Source organism: Periplaneta americana, chromosome 2 (genome assembly GCF_040183065.1).
Source record: "Periplaneta americana isolate PAMFEO1 chromosome 2, P.americana_PAMFEO1_priV1, whole genome shotgun sequence".
In the NCBI taxonomy this organism is placed as follows: domain Eukaryota; kingdom Metazoa; phylum Arthropoda; class Insecta; order Blattodea; family Blattidae; genus Periplaneta; species Periplaneta americana.
This window is the reverse complement of record NC_091118.1, coordinates 25,265,912-25,279,544: the sequence shown is the minus strand read 5'-3', so window position 1 is coordinate 25,279,544 and position 13,633 is coordinate 25,265,912. Positions and strand designations below refer to the sequence as shown.

General features: G+C 40.2%; 1 long non-coding RNA gene across 1 annotated transcript in view; it reads left to right on the top strand.

Moving 5' to 3' along the window:
- Positions 1–11,299, top strand: part of LOC138691087 (uncharacterized) — a 28,221-nt gene extending 16,922 nt beyond the window's left edge. Inside the window, exon 8 of the long non-coding RNA XR_011329746.1 lies at positions 11,152–11,299. This is a non-coding gene — a long non-coding RNA (uncharacterized lncRNA). The remainder of the gene's footprint in view (positions 1–11,151) is intronic.
- Positions 11,300–13,633: the final 2,334 nt, after the last annotated feature.

Genomic DNA, 13,633 nt, shown 5'->3' with positions numbered 1-13,633 from the left:
CGCTCTTTTATTAGGGTGACTCCTCCCTGTCACGTGACTAGTGACATCACACCGGGCTGTCGAGTGGGAGAAACCTTCCTTGACAGTGTCCCTGTGCAGGTTTGAACAGAACTAAGAGCGGGGGTGTGCATTGGCAGGGTGATACAATATCGACGGGGGAAAAAGTAGCAGGTCATTGCGAGTAGCATGTTCCTTCTTCCTGTGGCTGTTCTCAAACAAGGACGGCGAGGTGGAAAGCAGGGAGGGTGGGGGATGACCATCTTCTCTCGAACTAGAAAATAAATGAGAGTTGAGGCAGGCTCGCAAGAAACATAAATGAAGGAATCACAACATATAGTATTTCTGTTTGTTTGCCTGCCTCCTAGGGGCATTTCGTGATGCACGATACTCATAGAATCGAAAAAAAAAAAACAGCAATATTGTTTTCACATTCGACCAACTTTATTGCGAATTGTGGCAAACCTGTACTCTTCCACTGCGATGATGGTGCCTTTGTTCCTGGGTCATATTCATAAATCCATGATTCGTCACCTATAATTACTCTATTTAACAAATCTGGGTCATTTTCTGCCTGATTAATCAGTTCTTGGAACACTTGATGTTGTTTCTGCTTGTCTGACAATTATTTCGGGATAATTTCGCGGACACTTGACGCATGTTCAAATCTTAAGTTAAAATTGATAGAACCGTGTAGAAACTTAAATTCAGTTCCTCAGCCATTTCCCTAATTTTAAGTCGACAGTCAGAGTGCACTAAGTCGTGAACTTTCGCAATGTTTTTCGTTGGTCGTACTGGAGGTCATCTTCGACCGATTCGTGGCCATCTTTGAATCTGTAGAACCAGATAAAAGTATATGACCGACTCAGACATTTAGTGCCAAAAGCTGTTTTTAAGTGTCCGTAAGTCTCTGAAGCTGATTTCCCGGTTTTAAAACAAAATTTGACATAAACTCGTTTTTTCATCCATTTTCGAAATCAATAAATCTGTCTAGAACTGAAAACGTGTCTTCACTCACCAGGCTGCCACTCTCTACTGAAGAAAGATATCGCAATGACTTTTCCAAGATGTTTCAAGGTCAAAACAAGCTTTCTCTTTCACCTGTGTGGGCAAACCTATCATCTCCTATTGAGCAGTGGCGGCTCCTGTATTAAAACTTTCCAATCACACCTCGTATTTTGCGTTTTTCCAATGTGTGTCACTATTTTGTTTACTAATGGACTGTTAACGTTACTGATATGCTTGCAAGGGTTCACAATGACCCGGCACTCCGATCTTTTAGATCTTTAGGCACATTTCCAACTTACAGCAGCTGACTGCACTAGGATTAGCTGCACTCTGGTTTCAGAAGGCCACCCTTATTGTCCCTAGATCCGCCCGTTCCCTGCGTAGCCAGCTGGTGACTGGAGAATGCTATGAAATGATAATGGAACAGAGATTGAAGCCTAATATTAAGAAACTGCAGAACTCTCAGAAAAACCACAACTGCTATTCTGTCTGCCACAAATATCACTACTGACTCTTCAATGAAAGAACACAGGCTTAACAGAGACTCGAATCCAGACCGTTAGTATGATAGACTGGTGGTTTGGACCACTCAGCAGCCACCACAGGGTTCTAAAGGATTGTTAAGTTATGATTGTTATTGTGCATTGTAAGATTCTAGGATGTCACATTAATAGATGCGCATTACATATTGAAAATTGTCCTTGTCAGTTACGGTATATGTCACTAATATTTGCTCCAGTAAGTTCAATTTCAATATGTGTATAGGTCTCGCAAGCACGGATTACCGATGGAAGGAATGCGAATCAAACACTGCGATAAGGAAGAGCGGGCGAGAGGAAAGGTCACGAGATAGCTTGAATGATATTCAAGAGTACAGTCGGAAGAGAAATGACATCGATAGAATCAGTCTTGCGTTGTGATAGTTACATTACGACTTCAGTTTCTTCCACTGCATGTGAATGCATGTCTTGTATCGTACGGTATTATTATTTCATTCGTAAACATATGTTGCGCGTTTAATTAGCTTCGAATTTTTCTCTTGCTACGCTCTTTATTTCCACAGCGATGTCCTCATTTGTTCATCTTCTTGGAAGAGACCGTGCTTCCATCGGCCCTCACCTCTCCCCCCTCGGTGTGCCTACATATATACGTCAAAATAGATAGCAACGCCACCATTGGTTTTCGGTAATTGTTTCTTGCGCAAGCTATACAATCACTTAGATAAGGTACAAAAATATTTTGATCTGCAAGCAGCAGTGGTAGCTGGGTACTTCATGATTTATTCAGCTTGCAGTTGCTGTAAATGCCTGAAGCATAGAATCTTAGGCTATAAGCAGTTACTACATTGGATGGGAGTTAATGGTACCCTATATCGTCCCTCCTCTGGCAAACTAGCGAAAGTGAAAATAAGCGCCCCTACACTTAAGGTCTATATTGTACTAAGTACTAAGTACAATATAGACCTTAAGTGCAGGGGCGCTTATTTACACTTTCGCTAGTTTGCCAGAGGAGGGACGATATACGAGTTCGAAAGTACTCTGTTACAATATTGCCAAAATTTCAATTTTCATTTATGATTCACGTTTCGGTGAATAAATTGAGTGTGATAGGATCTAATAACATCCAATTTGGCTGGTAGGACCTAAGAAATCATAAATAGGTTCCGCATTTTTATGTAATGTCAAAAATATCAGAGAAATATGTAATATTAATAAAATATGCAATTTAAAATCCCTATTTAAGTTATTAATGCATTAAATTCACAAAAATGTCGTCATAATTTAACTTGTCAGTTGGATGCAACCTGAAAAGTCGATTTTACCATTTCCACCCCAGTGTATAGCTTGCAAATACAACTTGTCTCTGCCACAACCTATGCTTTTTCTTGTGCCAAAAGATTTCCTAGAAAAAATATTTTTTAAAGAACTACTTTCTTAAGCCAGCTTTAGAAGTTGAAGTATTTTCTATAGTTGTGAACAGAACATATTGACGTCAGTTCCAGGCCCTCCCTCTTTACCAGCATCATGTACTATAGTGAGAACAAGAGGCTGCCCTCCAGGTGATGTTACGGGGCAGGAACATTAAGATTTATCTCCAAGTATATGTGGAAGAAAATTCAATACTTGAAAAATAAAACGAATTTAATAAAAAAAAAAAAATAAGATTCAATAATTGCCTAAATATGTACAAAAATGTTACATTGTTTACATAATATGTAAAATATGTAACATTACTAAAAATATATGAAATGAAAGTGAACTGGAACCATATCAGAACCTCAAATTGCTGACATTTGTCATTTTCAGTAGTGTAAAAGTAAAGGAATGCAATATGTAATTATATTATTCAGGCCCTAATCTAAAAGATCATTTGGAGATTCCAAGAATCCGTTTCAACTTATTTAATACTTTATTGCTTGATTTATTTCATCTTATTATTTAAAGACGTAATGTTGATTGCAATTTACAAGTAGGCAAAATCTAGATTTTTGTCTTAAGGCACATTTTAACTAAAGAAATATAGTAGCCCTCTATACTATGAGTTTGCTTTGAGGAAATACTTAACAAATGCCATAATACTTTACAAACTTTTTCAATTTACTAATGGAGTAGTAGTTCCAGTCATTCCTTTGGGAAACATAGGACTTCTATGAAAGCTCACCATTGAATTCTGTTGTTCTCTGTCAAAGCTTTGATTTATCCCAGTTTTTGCCTCGTTATTTAGCTTTCTTTCTCACACTATTTCAAGTAATTTTTGATCTCCTCTATTTCTGTTTTTCGTTTAAGATTGCAATCTAGGGCCACCTTTCCTATATTTTTATTTTCTTCTCTAAGAGATTTCTATCTGTTTCCATTTTTTATACTTAATTTCATTGCAAATCACGTTTTGTGAACTTTTCTTCTACAAGTCCTTATTTGAATGCTAATTGTGTGGTTTAAACATGTTATGTAAAAAAATTACAAAATTCAAATAGATATTCTAAAAATGAAACTAATATCTATCCTCTGATTGAGGTTCTGGCTGAGATATGTACAGCTATTATCAGACAGTACATCTCACTTGATATGTGTCGGAGGAAGGACAATTGTTTGCATGCATCTGAAGTGTGACTAGTAGCTAGTTGGTGATGTATGCAATGGAGGGGGAAAGGAACTGACCACCCTATCCCATTGTTTCCTGCCAAAGTTGCCTCATAAGTGGTGCCTTCTTGGTATCACTTGTGAGGTTCAGATCTTTCTTCGGACATTTCAGTAAACAACTAATATAATCATAATACACTTCGAAAAAGTTCAATTTTAGTGTTTTATTTAGACTTCTCCCATCATCTTTGCTGAGACATTTTCCAGTGGTCTCTATAATACGTGTGTTTTCAAATAAATTAACGTAATTTGTTCTGGGCTGAATTCTTTTATATTGTTCACCTTTTCACCATTTTTGATTGCGCAATTGTGCTGGAAAATGTTATCTTGATGCGATACTAAAATTCGTTAGCAACTCGTTACATCTAATAACAGGTCAAAAATGGGACGATTAAATAAATGACCAAGAGATTTAATAGTTAATATTACAGAGGTTGATGAGGCTGGCCATGTTTGTTCATGAAGTTATCGAATCTGTGAATGTTACTCTGAAATGACGAGATGATGATATGCTGGTAATTTAGTAGCATTGTAATGTGAGTGGAAAGAGAAAGCTAGTATGGATTTAGGTCCTGGCTGCACATGCGTATTTTCAGCCAATACCATGCTTGTCACAATCCTACTGCAAAGTACACACCAGTGCAAAATATCAGTTGTCTATTTCTGCTATGGGTCTGACTTAACGTGCATGTTCTTTTTATCATTTGTGAAAGGGTAGAATAGACATAAGTCACTTGTCAAAGGAAGGAAAACTATATTTATTTTGAAATGACAAATATAGGACCATGACAAAACAACAAGGACCAAGTCAAGGATAAAGACAAGGATCATGACATGAACCTTGACGAGGACCAAGACCATGATAATCGTGACAAAGACAGGGACCACAAGAAAGACAGTAAATACAATGGCATGAACTACTACAGCGACAATGACAAGCAACAAGATAAGAGTCATGACAAGGACCACAACACGATAAGTACTACAGTGATCATGAGCACAACCACAAACAACATGGCAAAGATACATGACCACACATTAGACATCACGGCAAGGAGACACCATAGCAAGGACAACAACTACACAAGAGACAATGGCATGGATGACGACTACATGATAATCACAACCACACGATAGACACCATGGCAAGGACGATGACCACATGATAATCACAACCACACGATAGACACCATGGCAAGGACGATGACAACATGATAATTACAACCACACGATAGACACCATGGCAAGGACGATGACCACATGATAATTACAACCACATGATAGACACCATGGCAAGGACGATGACCACATGATAATTACAACCACACGATAGACACCACGGCAAGGATGACAAGCACATATAATCACAACCACACGATAGACACCATGGCAAGGACGATGACAAGCACATGATAATCACAACCACACGATAGACACCATGGCAAGGATGATGACCAAATGATAATCACAACCACACGATAGACACCATGGCAAGGACGATGACCACATGATAATTACAACCACATGATAGACACCACGGCAAGGATGATGACAAGCACATGATAATCTCAACCACACGATAGACACCATGGCAAGGACGATGACAAGCACATGATAATCACAACCACATGATAAGATACCATGGCAAGGACGATGACAAGCACATGATAATCACAACCACATGATAGACACCACGGCAAGGATGATGACCACATGATAATCACAACCACACGATAGACACCATGGCAAGGACGATTACCACATGATAATTACAACCACACGATAGACACCATGGCAAGGACGATGACCACATGATAATTACAACCACACGATAGACACCACGGCAAGGATGACAAGCACATGATAATCACAACCACACGATAGACACCATGGCAAGGACGATGACAAGCACATGATAATCACAACCACACGATAGACACCATGGCAAGGATGATGACAAGCACATGATAATCACAACCACATGATAGACACCACGGCAAGGATGATGACCATATGATAATCACAACCACACGATAGACACCATGGCAAGGACGATGACCACATGATAATTACAACCACACGATAGACACCACGGCAAGGATGACAAGCACATGATAATCACCACGGCAAGGACAATGACTAGCACATGATAATCACAACCACACGATAGACACCACGGCAAGGATGATGACCAAATGATAATCACAACCACACGATAGACACCACGGCAAGGACGATGACAAGCACATGATAATCACAAACACACGATAGACACCACGGCAAGGACGATGACAAGGACATGATAATCACAACCCCATGATAGACACCACGGCAACGATGATGACCAAATGATAATCACAACCACACGATAGACACCACGGCAAGGACGATGACAAGCACATGATAATCACAACCACACGATAGACACCACGGCAAGGACGATGACAAGCACATGATAATCACAACCACACGATAGACACCACGGCAAGGACGATGACAAGCACATGATAATCACAACCACGTGATAGACACCACGGCAAGGATGATGACCAAATGATAATCACAACCACACGATAGACACCACGGCAAGGACGATGACAAGCACATGATAATCACAACCACACGATAGACACCACGGCAAGGACGATGACAAGCACATGATAATCACAACCACACGATAGACACCACGGCAAGGACGATGACAAGCACATGATAATGACAACCACACGATAGACACCACGGCAAGGACGATGACAAGCACATGATAATCACAACCACATGATAGACACCACGGCAAGGATGATGACCAAATGATAATCACAACCACACGATAGACACCACGGCAAGGACGATGACAAGCACATGATAATCACAACTACACGATAGACACCATGGCAAGGACGATGACAAGCACATGATAATCACAACCACACGATAGACACCATGGCAAGGACGATGACCACATGATAATTACAACCACACGATAGACACCATGGCAAGGACGATGACCACATGATAATTACAACCACACAATAGACACCACGGCAAGGACGATGACCACATGATAATTACAACCTCACGATAGACACCACGGCAAGGACGATGACCACATGATAATTACAACCACACGATAGACACCACAGCAAGGATGATGACAAGCACATGATAATCTCAACCACACGATAGACACCATGGCACGGACGATGACAAGCACATGATAATCACAACTACATGATAGACACCATGGCAAGGACGATGACAAGCACATGATAATCACAACCACATGATAGACACCACGGCAAGGATGATGACCACATGATAATCACAACCACACGATAGACACCATGGCAAGGACGATTACCACATGATAATTACAACCACACGATAGACACCATGGCAAGGACGATGACAAGCACATGATAATCACAACCACATGATAGACACCACGGCAAGGATGATGACCACATGATAATCACAACCACACGATAGACACCATGGCAAGGACGATGACCACATGATAATTACAAGCACATGATAGACACCACGGCAAGGATGACAAGCACATGATAATCACCACGGCAAGGACAATGACTAGCACATGATAATCACAACCACACGATAGACACCACGGCAAGGACGATGACAAGCACATGATAATCACAACCACACGATAGACACCACGGCAAGGACGATGACAAGGACATGATAATCACAACCACATGATAGACACCACGGCAAGGATGATGACCAAATGATAATCACAACCACACGATAGACACCACGGCAAGGACGATGACAAGCACATGATAATCACAACCACACGATAGACACCACGGCAAGGACGATGACAAGCACATGATAATCACAACCACACGATAGACACCACGGCAAGGACGATGACAAGCACATGATAATCACAACCACATGATAGACACCACGGCAAGGATGATGACCAAATGATAATCACAACCACACGATAGACACCACGGCAAGGACGATGACAAGCACATGATAATCACAACCACGTGATAGACACCACGGCAAGGACGATGACAAGCACATGATAATGACAACCACACGATAGACACCACGGCAAGGACGATGACAAGCACATGATAATCACAACCACATGATAGACACCACGGCAAGGATGATGACCAAATGATAATCACAACCACACGATAGACACCACGGCAAGGACGATGACAAGCACATGATAATCACAACCACACGATAGACACCATGGCAAGGACGATGACAAGTACATGATAATCACAACCACACGATAACGATAGACACCACGACAAGGACGATGACCACATGATAATTACAACCACACGATATACACCATGGCAAGGACGATGACCACATGATAATTACAACCACACAATAGACACCACGGCAAGGACGATGACCACATGATAATTACAACCTCACGATAGACACCACGACCACATGATAATTACAACCACACGATAGACACCATGGCAAGGACGATGACCACATGATAATTACAACCACACGATAGACACCATGGCATTGAGATGACCACATGATAATTACAACCACACGATAGACACCACGGCAAGGATGACAAGCACATGATAATCACAACCACATGATAGACACCACGGCAAGGATGATGACCAAATGATAATCACAACCACACGATAGACACGACGGCAAGGACGATGACAAGCACATGATAATCACAACCACATGATAGACACCACGGCAAGGATGATGACAAGCACATGATAATCACAACCACACGATAGACACCACGGCAAGGACGATGACAAGCACATGATAATTACAACCACACGATAGACACCATGGCAAGGACGATGACCACATGATAATTATAACCACACGATAGACACCACGGCAAGGACGATGACCACATGATAATTACAACCACATGATAGACACCATGGCAAGTACGATGACCACATGATAATTACAACCACATGATAGACACCATGGCAAGGACGATGACCACATGATAATTACAACCACACGATAGACACCATGGCAATGACGATGACCACATGATAATTACAACCTCACGATAGACACCACGGCAAGGATGACAAGCACATGATAATCACAACCACACGATAGACACCACGGCAAGGACGATGACAAGCACATGATAATCACCACAGCAAGGACGATGACAAGCACATGATAATCACAACCACACGATAGACACCACGGCAAGGACAATGGCAAGCACATGATAATCACAACCACACGATAAACACCACGGCAAGGATGACAAGCACATGATAATCACCACGGCAAGGACGATGACAAGCACGTGATAATCACAACCACACGATAGACACCACAGCAAGGACGATGACCACATGATAATTACAACCACACGATAGACACGACGGCAAGGACGATGACAAGCACATGATAATCACAACCACACGATAGACACGACGGCAAGGACGATGACAAGCACGTGATAATCACAACCACACGCACGATAGACACCACAGCAAGGACGATGACCACATGATAATTACAACCACACGATAGACACCATGGCAAGGACGATGACAAGCACATGATAATTACAACCACACGATAGACACCACGGCAAGGACGATGACCACATGATAATTACAACCACACGATAGACACCACGGCAAGGACGATGACCACATGATAATTACAACCACATGATAGACACCATGGCAATGACGATGACCACATGATAATTACAACCACACGATAGACACCGCGGCAAGGATGACAAGCACGTGATAATCACCACGGCAAGGACGATGACAAGCACATGATAATCACAACCACACAATAGACACCACGGCAAGGACGATGGCAAGCACATGATAATCACAACAAAACGATAGACACCACGGCAAGGATGACAAGCACATGATAATCACAACCACACAATAGGCACCACGGCAAGGACAATGACCACATGATAATTACAACCACATGATAGACACCATGGCAGGAACAATGAGCACATGATAATCACAACCACACCACAGACACCATGGCAAGGACAATGACTGCATGATAATTACAACCATACGATAGACACCACGGCAAGGATGACAAGCACATGATAATCACAACTACACGATAGACACCACGCAAGGACTATGAGCACATTATAATCACAACCACACGATAGACACCATGGCAAGGACGAGCACATGATAATCACAACCACACGATAGAACACCATGGCAAGGAGAAGCACATGTTAATCACAACCTCACGATAGACACCACAGCAAGAATCATGATCACACAAACACCATGACTACATGATAATCTCAAGGACCATGACAAGAACACAACAATGATAAGCACCACAAGGACAATGGCCATGAGAAGTATTGACACAAAGCACCAAGACAAGGGAGCTACATAAGTAACAATAAATTGTAGTGATTCCTAAGCACAGTTACATTGAATGGCCATGTACCATCCACACGGCATAGATGTATTTGTCAATCAGATCTGAACAGTTATCTGCATGATCAAGTCATTGACATAGGATAATAGCAGTCTTGGGGTGCATACAAAAATTCTGTGGATAAAAGCATTTACTGTAAATGCAGGGTGCGTGTTGTAGTTCTTGCTGCTGATTTTTGAGATTCAATTTCTTTTCATAAAAGACAGGTTACTTGTCTGTTGCCTTTGGGGTTGATGGGTTTACATTTTTCAATCAATCTTTAGTAGGTGGCCTCTTTGAATGAATGCTTTCTAATGCCCACTGTGTGTGCGTCTGCTGTGGTCTTTATTAGACATGTTGCTAAAACTGCGAACCAAAATATCTGAAATGGTTTATTATCTGCATGTGAGATATGTGCAGAGACATTGCTATGATTTATTGTTAGTGTGTAGCTATCATTCATTAACTATGTAATTTGTCAACAAAATGTTAAATTTTATAATGCAGGATTATTTTCTATTGTAGGAAATAGTGATTTTAATATGAAATTCTGTTACAGGAATATGAGATGGTGTAACTCCTGAAAGCTGAACATTTTAGCAACAAATGATAGTGCATGTATGACTTTGTAACATGGAGATTGTGCTATATATAATTGTATCTTTGTAATGTGAATTGTTGCTTAATTAAATATGTTCAGAATAGTATATGTATTTTATGTTTGTGCCTCTTACAACTGCCACCTTTCCTAGGGGAATCCCTTTTCATTTGAAAAATTTTCCCGCCAAAAAAGATAGAATATATACGCTTTATAGGCCTTTTTATAGTGGATGCTAGCAGTGCATGTGGAGAGCAAATGATGCCATTTATTTTCTAAGTGCTGCTTATATAGGCTACAGTAGAGAACCCTGGTGGACAAACTGTACACTATAGATACTTCATGAATTTATTCTAAGTCCTGATGTTCAATGGATGCTTTTATTTCTGAACTTGTACACCAGAGTTCTCTAGTGTATACAAGTTCAGAAATAAAAGCATCCATTGAACATCAGGACTTACAATAAATTCATGAAGTATCTATAGTGTACAGTTTGCCCACCAGGGTTCTCTACTGTAGCCTATATAAGCAGCACTTAGAAAATAAATGGATTCATTAGCTCTCCACAAGCACTGCCAGCAGCTAGTATAAAAGGCCCATAAAGCGTATATATTCTATCTTTTTTGGCGGGAAAATTAAAAATTTGTTAGAGGGAGGGTTTGGGGAATACATATTCTAATCCACACATAAATCTAGTCCTTACAATCGTACAATTTATTATTCACAAAGTATGATACAAGTTTTAAACCATCACAAATTCAACACTTTAAAATTCACTTCATATTCTTGTCTTTACACAAACTGTTCATTTGCATTCACAAAGTCACAACACTTCTGCTGAATTTCTGTGACGTGGACAGATGAAGATGCCAACACTTGAAGAAAGCAGAATCATTTGCAGTAGTGGCTGCAGCAAATCTGGAAATAAAGAGAACAAAAACTGATGAGAAATCTAATCCATTTCTTTGAGACAGTGCAAAAATAGCAATCAGTAACAGCAGGGAATTGGTGACTTGTATTTTGGCTGGAGGACGAATTTTAGGGGATAAAAAAGGTTAGGGAAAGTGGAATTTAATAGCTACTGCATCTTTGTACTCTTTGACACAGAAATTGGTCACTTTTCAGAGTAGTTCCACCTGGAAATAGCTGGGGAACCATGCACGTATTTTACATAGATTCAAAGCAGTCTTTGTAATGAGAAAAAAGAGCTCTATTTCTAAGCCATAAAACATTCAGAGGCAATCTCTCTTTCAACAAAAATACATCACTGCTACAGCTTCATCCTCAATGCTTAATATTTCCCTATGTGAATCTTGCATTAATCAGAACACTTAGACAAATTTACACTACAGGAAAGTGACCATTTTCCATATGAAATGGTGTACAATATAAATTTCACTTCTGCTTCCTGGAATTAAATTTTGTTTTCAGAACATACTTATTACTGTACAACCAAGAGACAAGCCATATCAGACAGGTTGCTGCTGTAGGATTTTTTCGTCAGTTTGTGGTTAAATTACAGGCCTACCAACATTTATGTATACTGCAATTACCATATTTACCCATGAATAAGTCCCACTCACATACAGGCACCAATACAATTTTGAGAACAATTTTTAATAAATATAAGTTACTCTAGGAGAATTTTCTGGTACATGTGTCAATGTTGTGAATTGTTTTGCTGCCTAACAACCATACCACACAACATTGGAGAAAGTTACGTAGACTAGACTGCATTTCAGAAGGCAGTTAGCTTCTATATGCACCATAGCATTTCTTGTGACATCACAAGCTTGTACAGTAGAACCAATCTGAATCAGTCTATAACAAGTACTTCCAGAGTTTGTTTGTTCACGTGCGAGTGTTTCAATACATTGAATAAGTAAAACTAACATTTACTGTGTGTATGTAAGGTAAATAAATGGAAGAAGAGACTGTAAAAAGACAAGTATTGCACAGGCAGGCGCAGAAATTAGTGTTTAAGGTGTATAATTATTTTAAAAATGTTAACAAGCAGAACACTGCCGGCCATCTTGATGCTAGCAGCAACATTGCCAACATGCAAGAAACGACTGCAGAAGCATGTGGTGTGGGATTGAGAACCATGCAAAGAATATTATTAGTGAAAGAAACAGGGTGTTTGGTGTAATGCTTACAGTAATCAACGGCAAAGGTCATTATTGTCTTTTGATAATTTAAATTCTCTCCTGCACTATTTGTATTTCACATGCTCATGAAGTACGATGTGGCAATGTTGTACACAGCCTTGCTCTCTCTATCTGTCTCTCTCGACACAAACACTAGCAGACAACCACCTTCCAAATTGCCATCAACTCTAGTTATGACAGTCCCATTCACAATGCCAAACTTGCTCCACCCACATTCCTTGAGTTTTGTGTATCATTCAGTTCAGTACAACAAATTGTAGCTTTTGTCAGATACA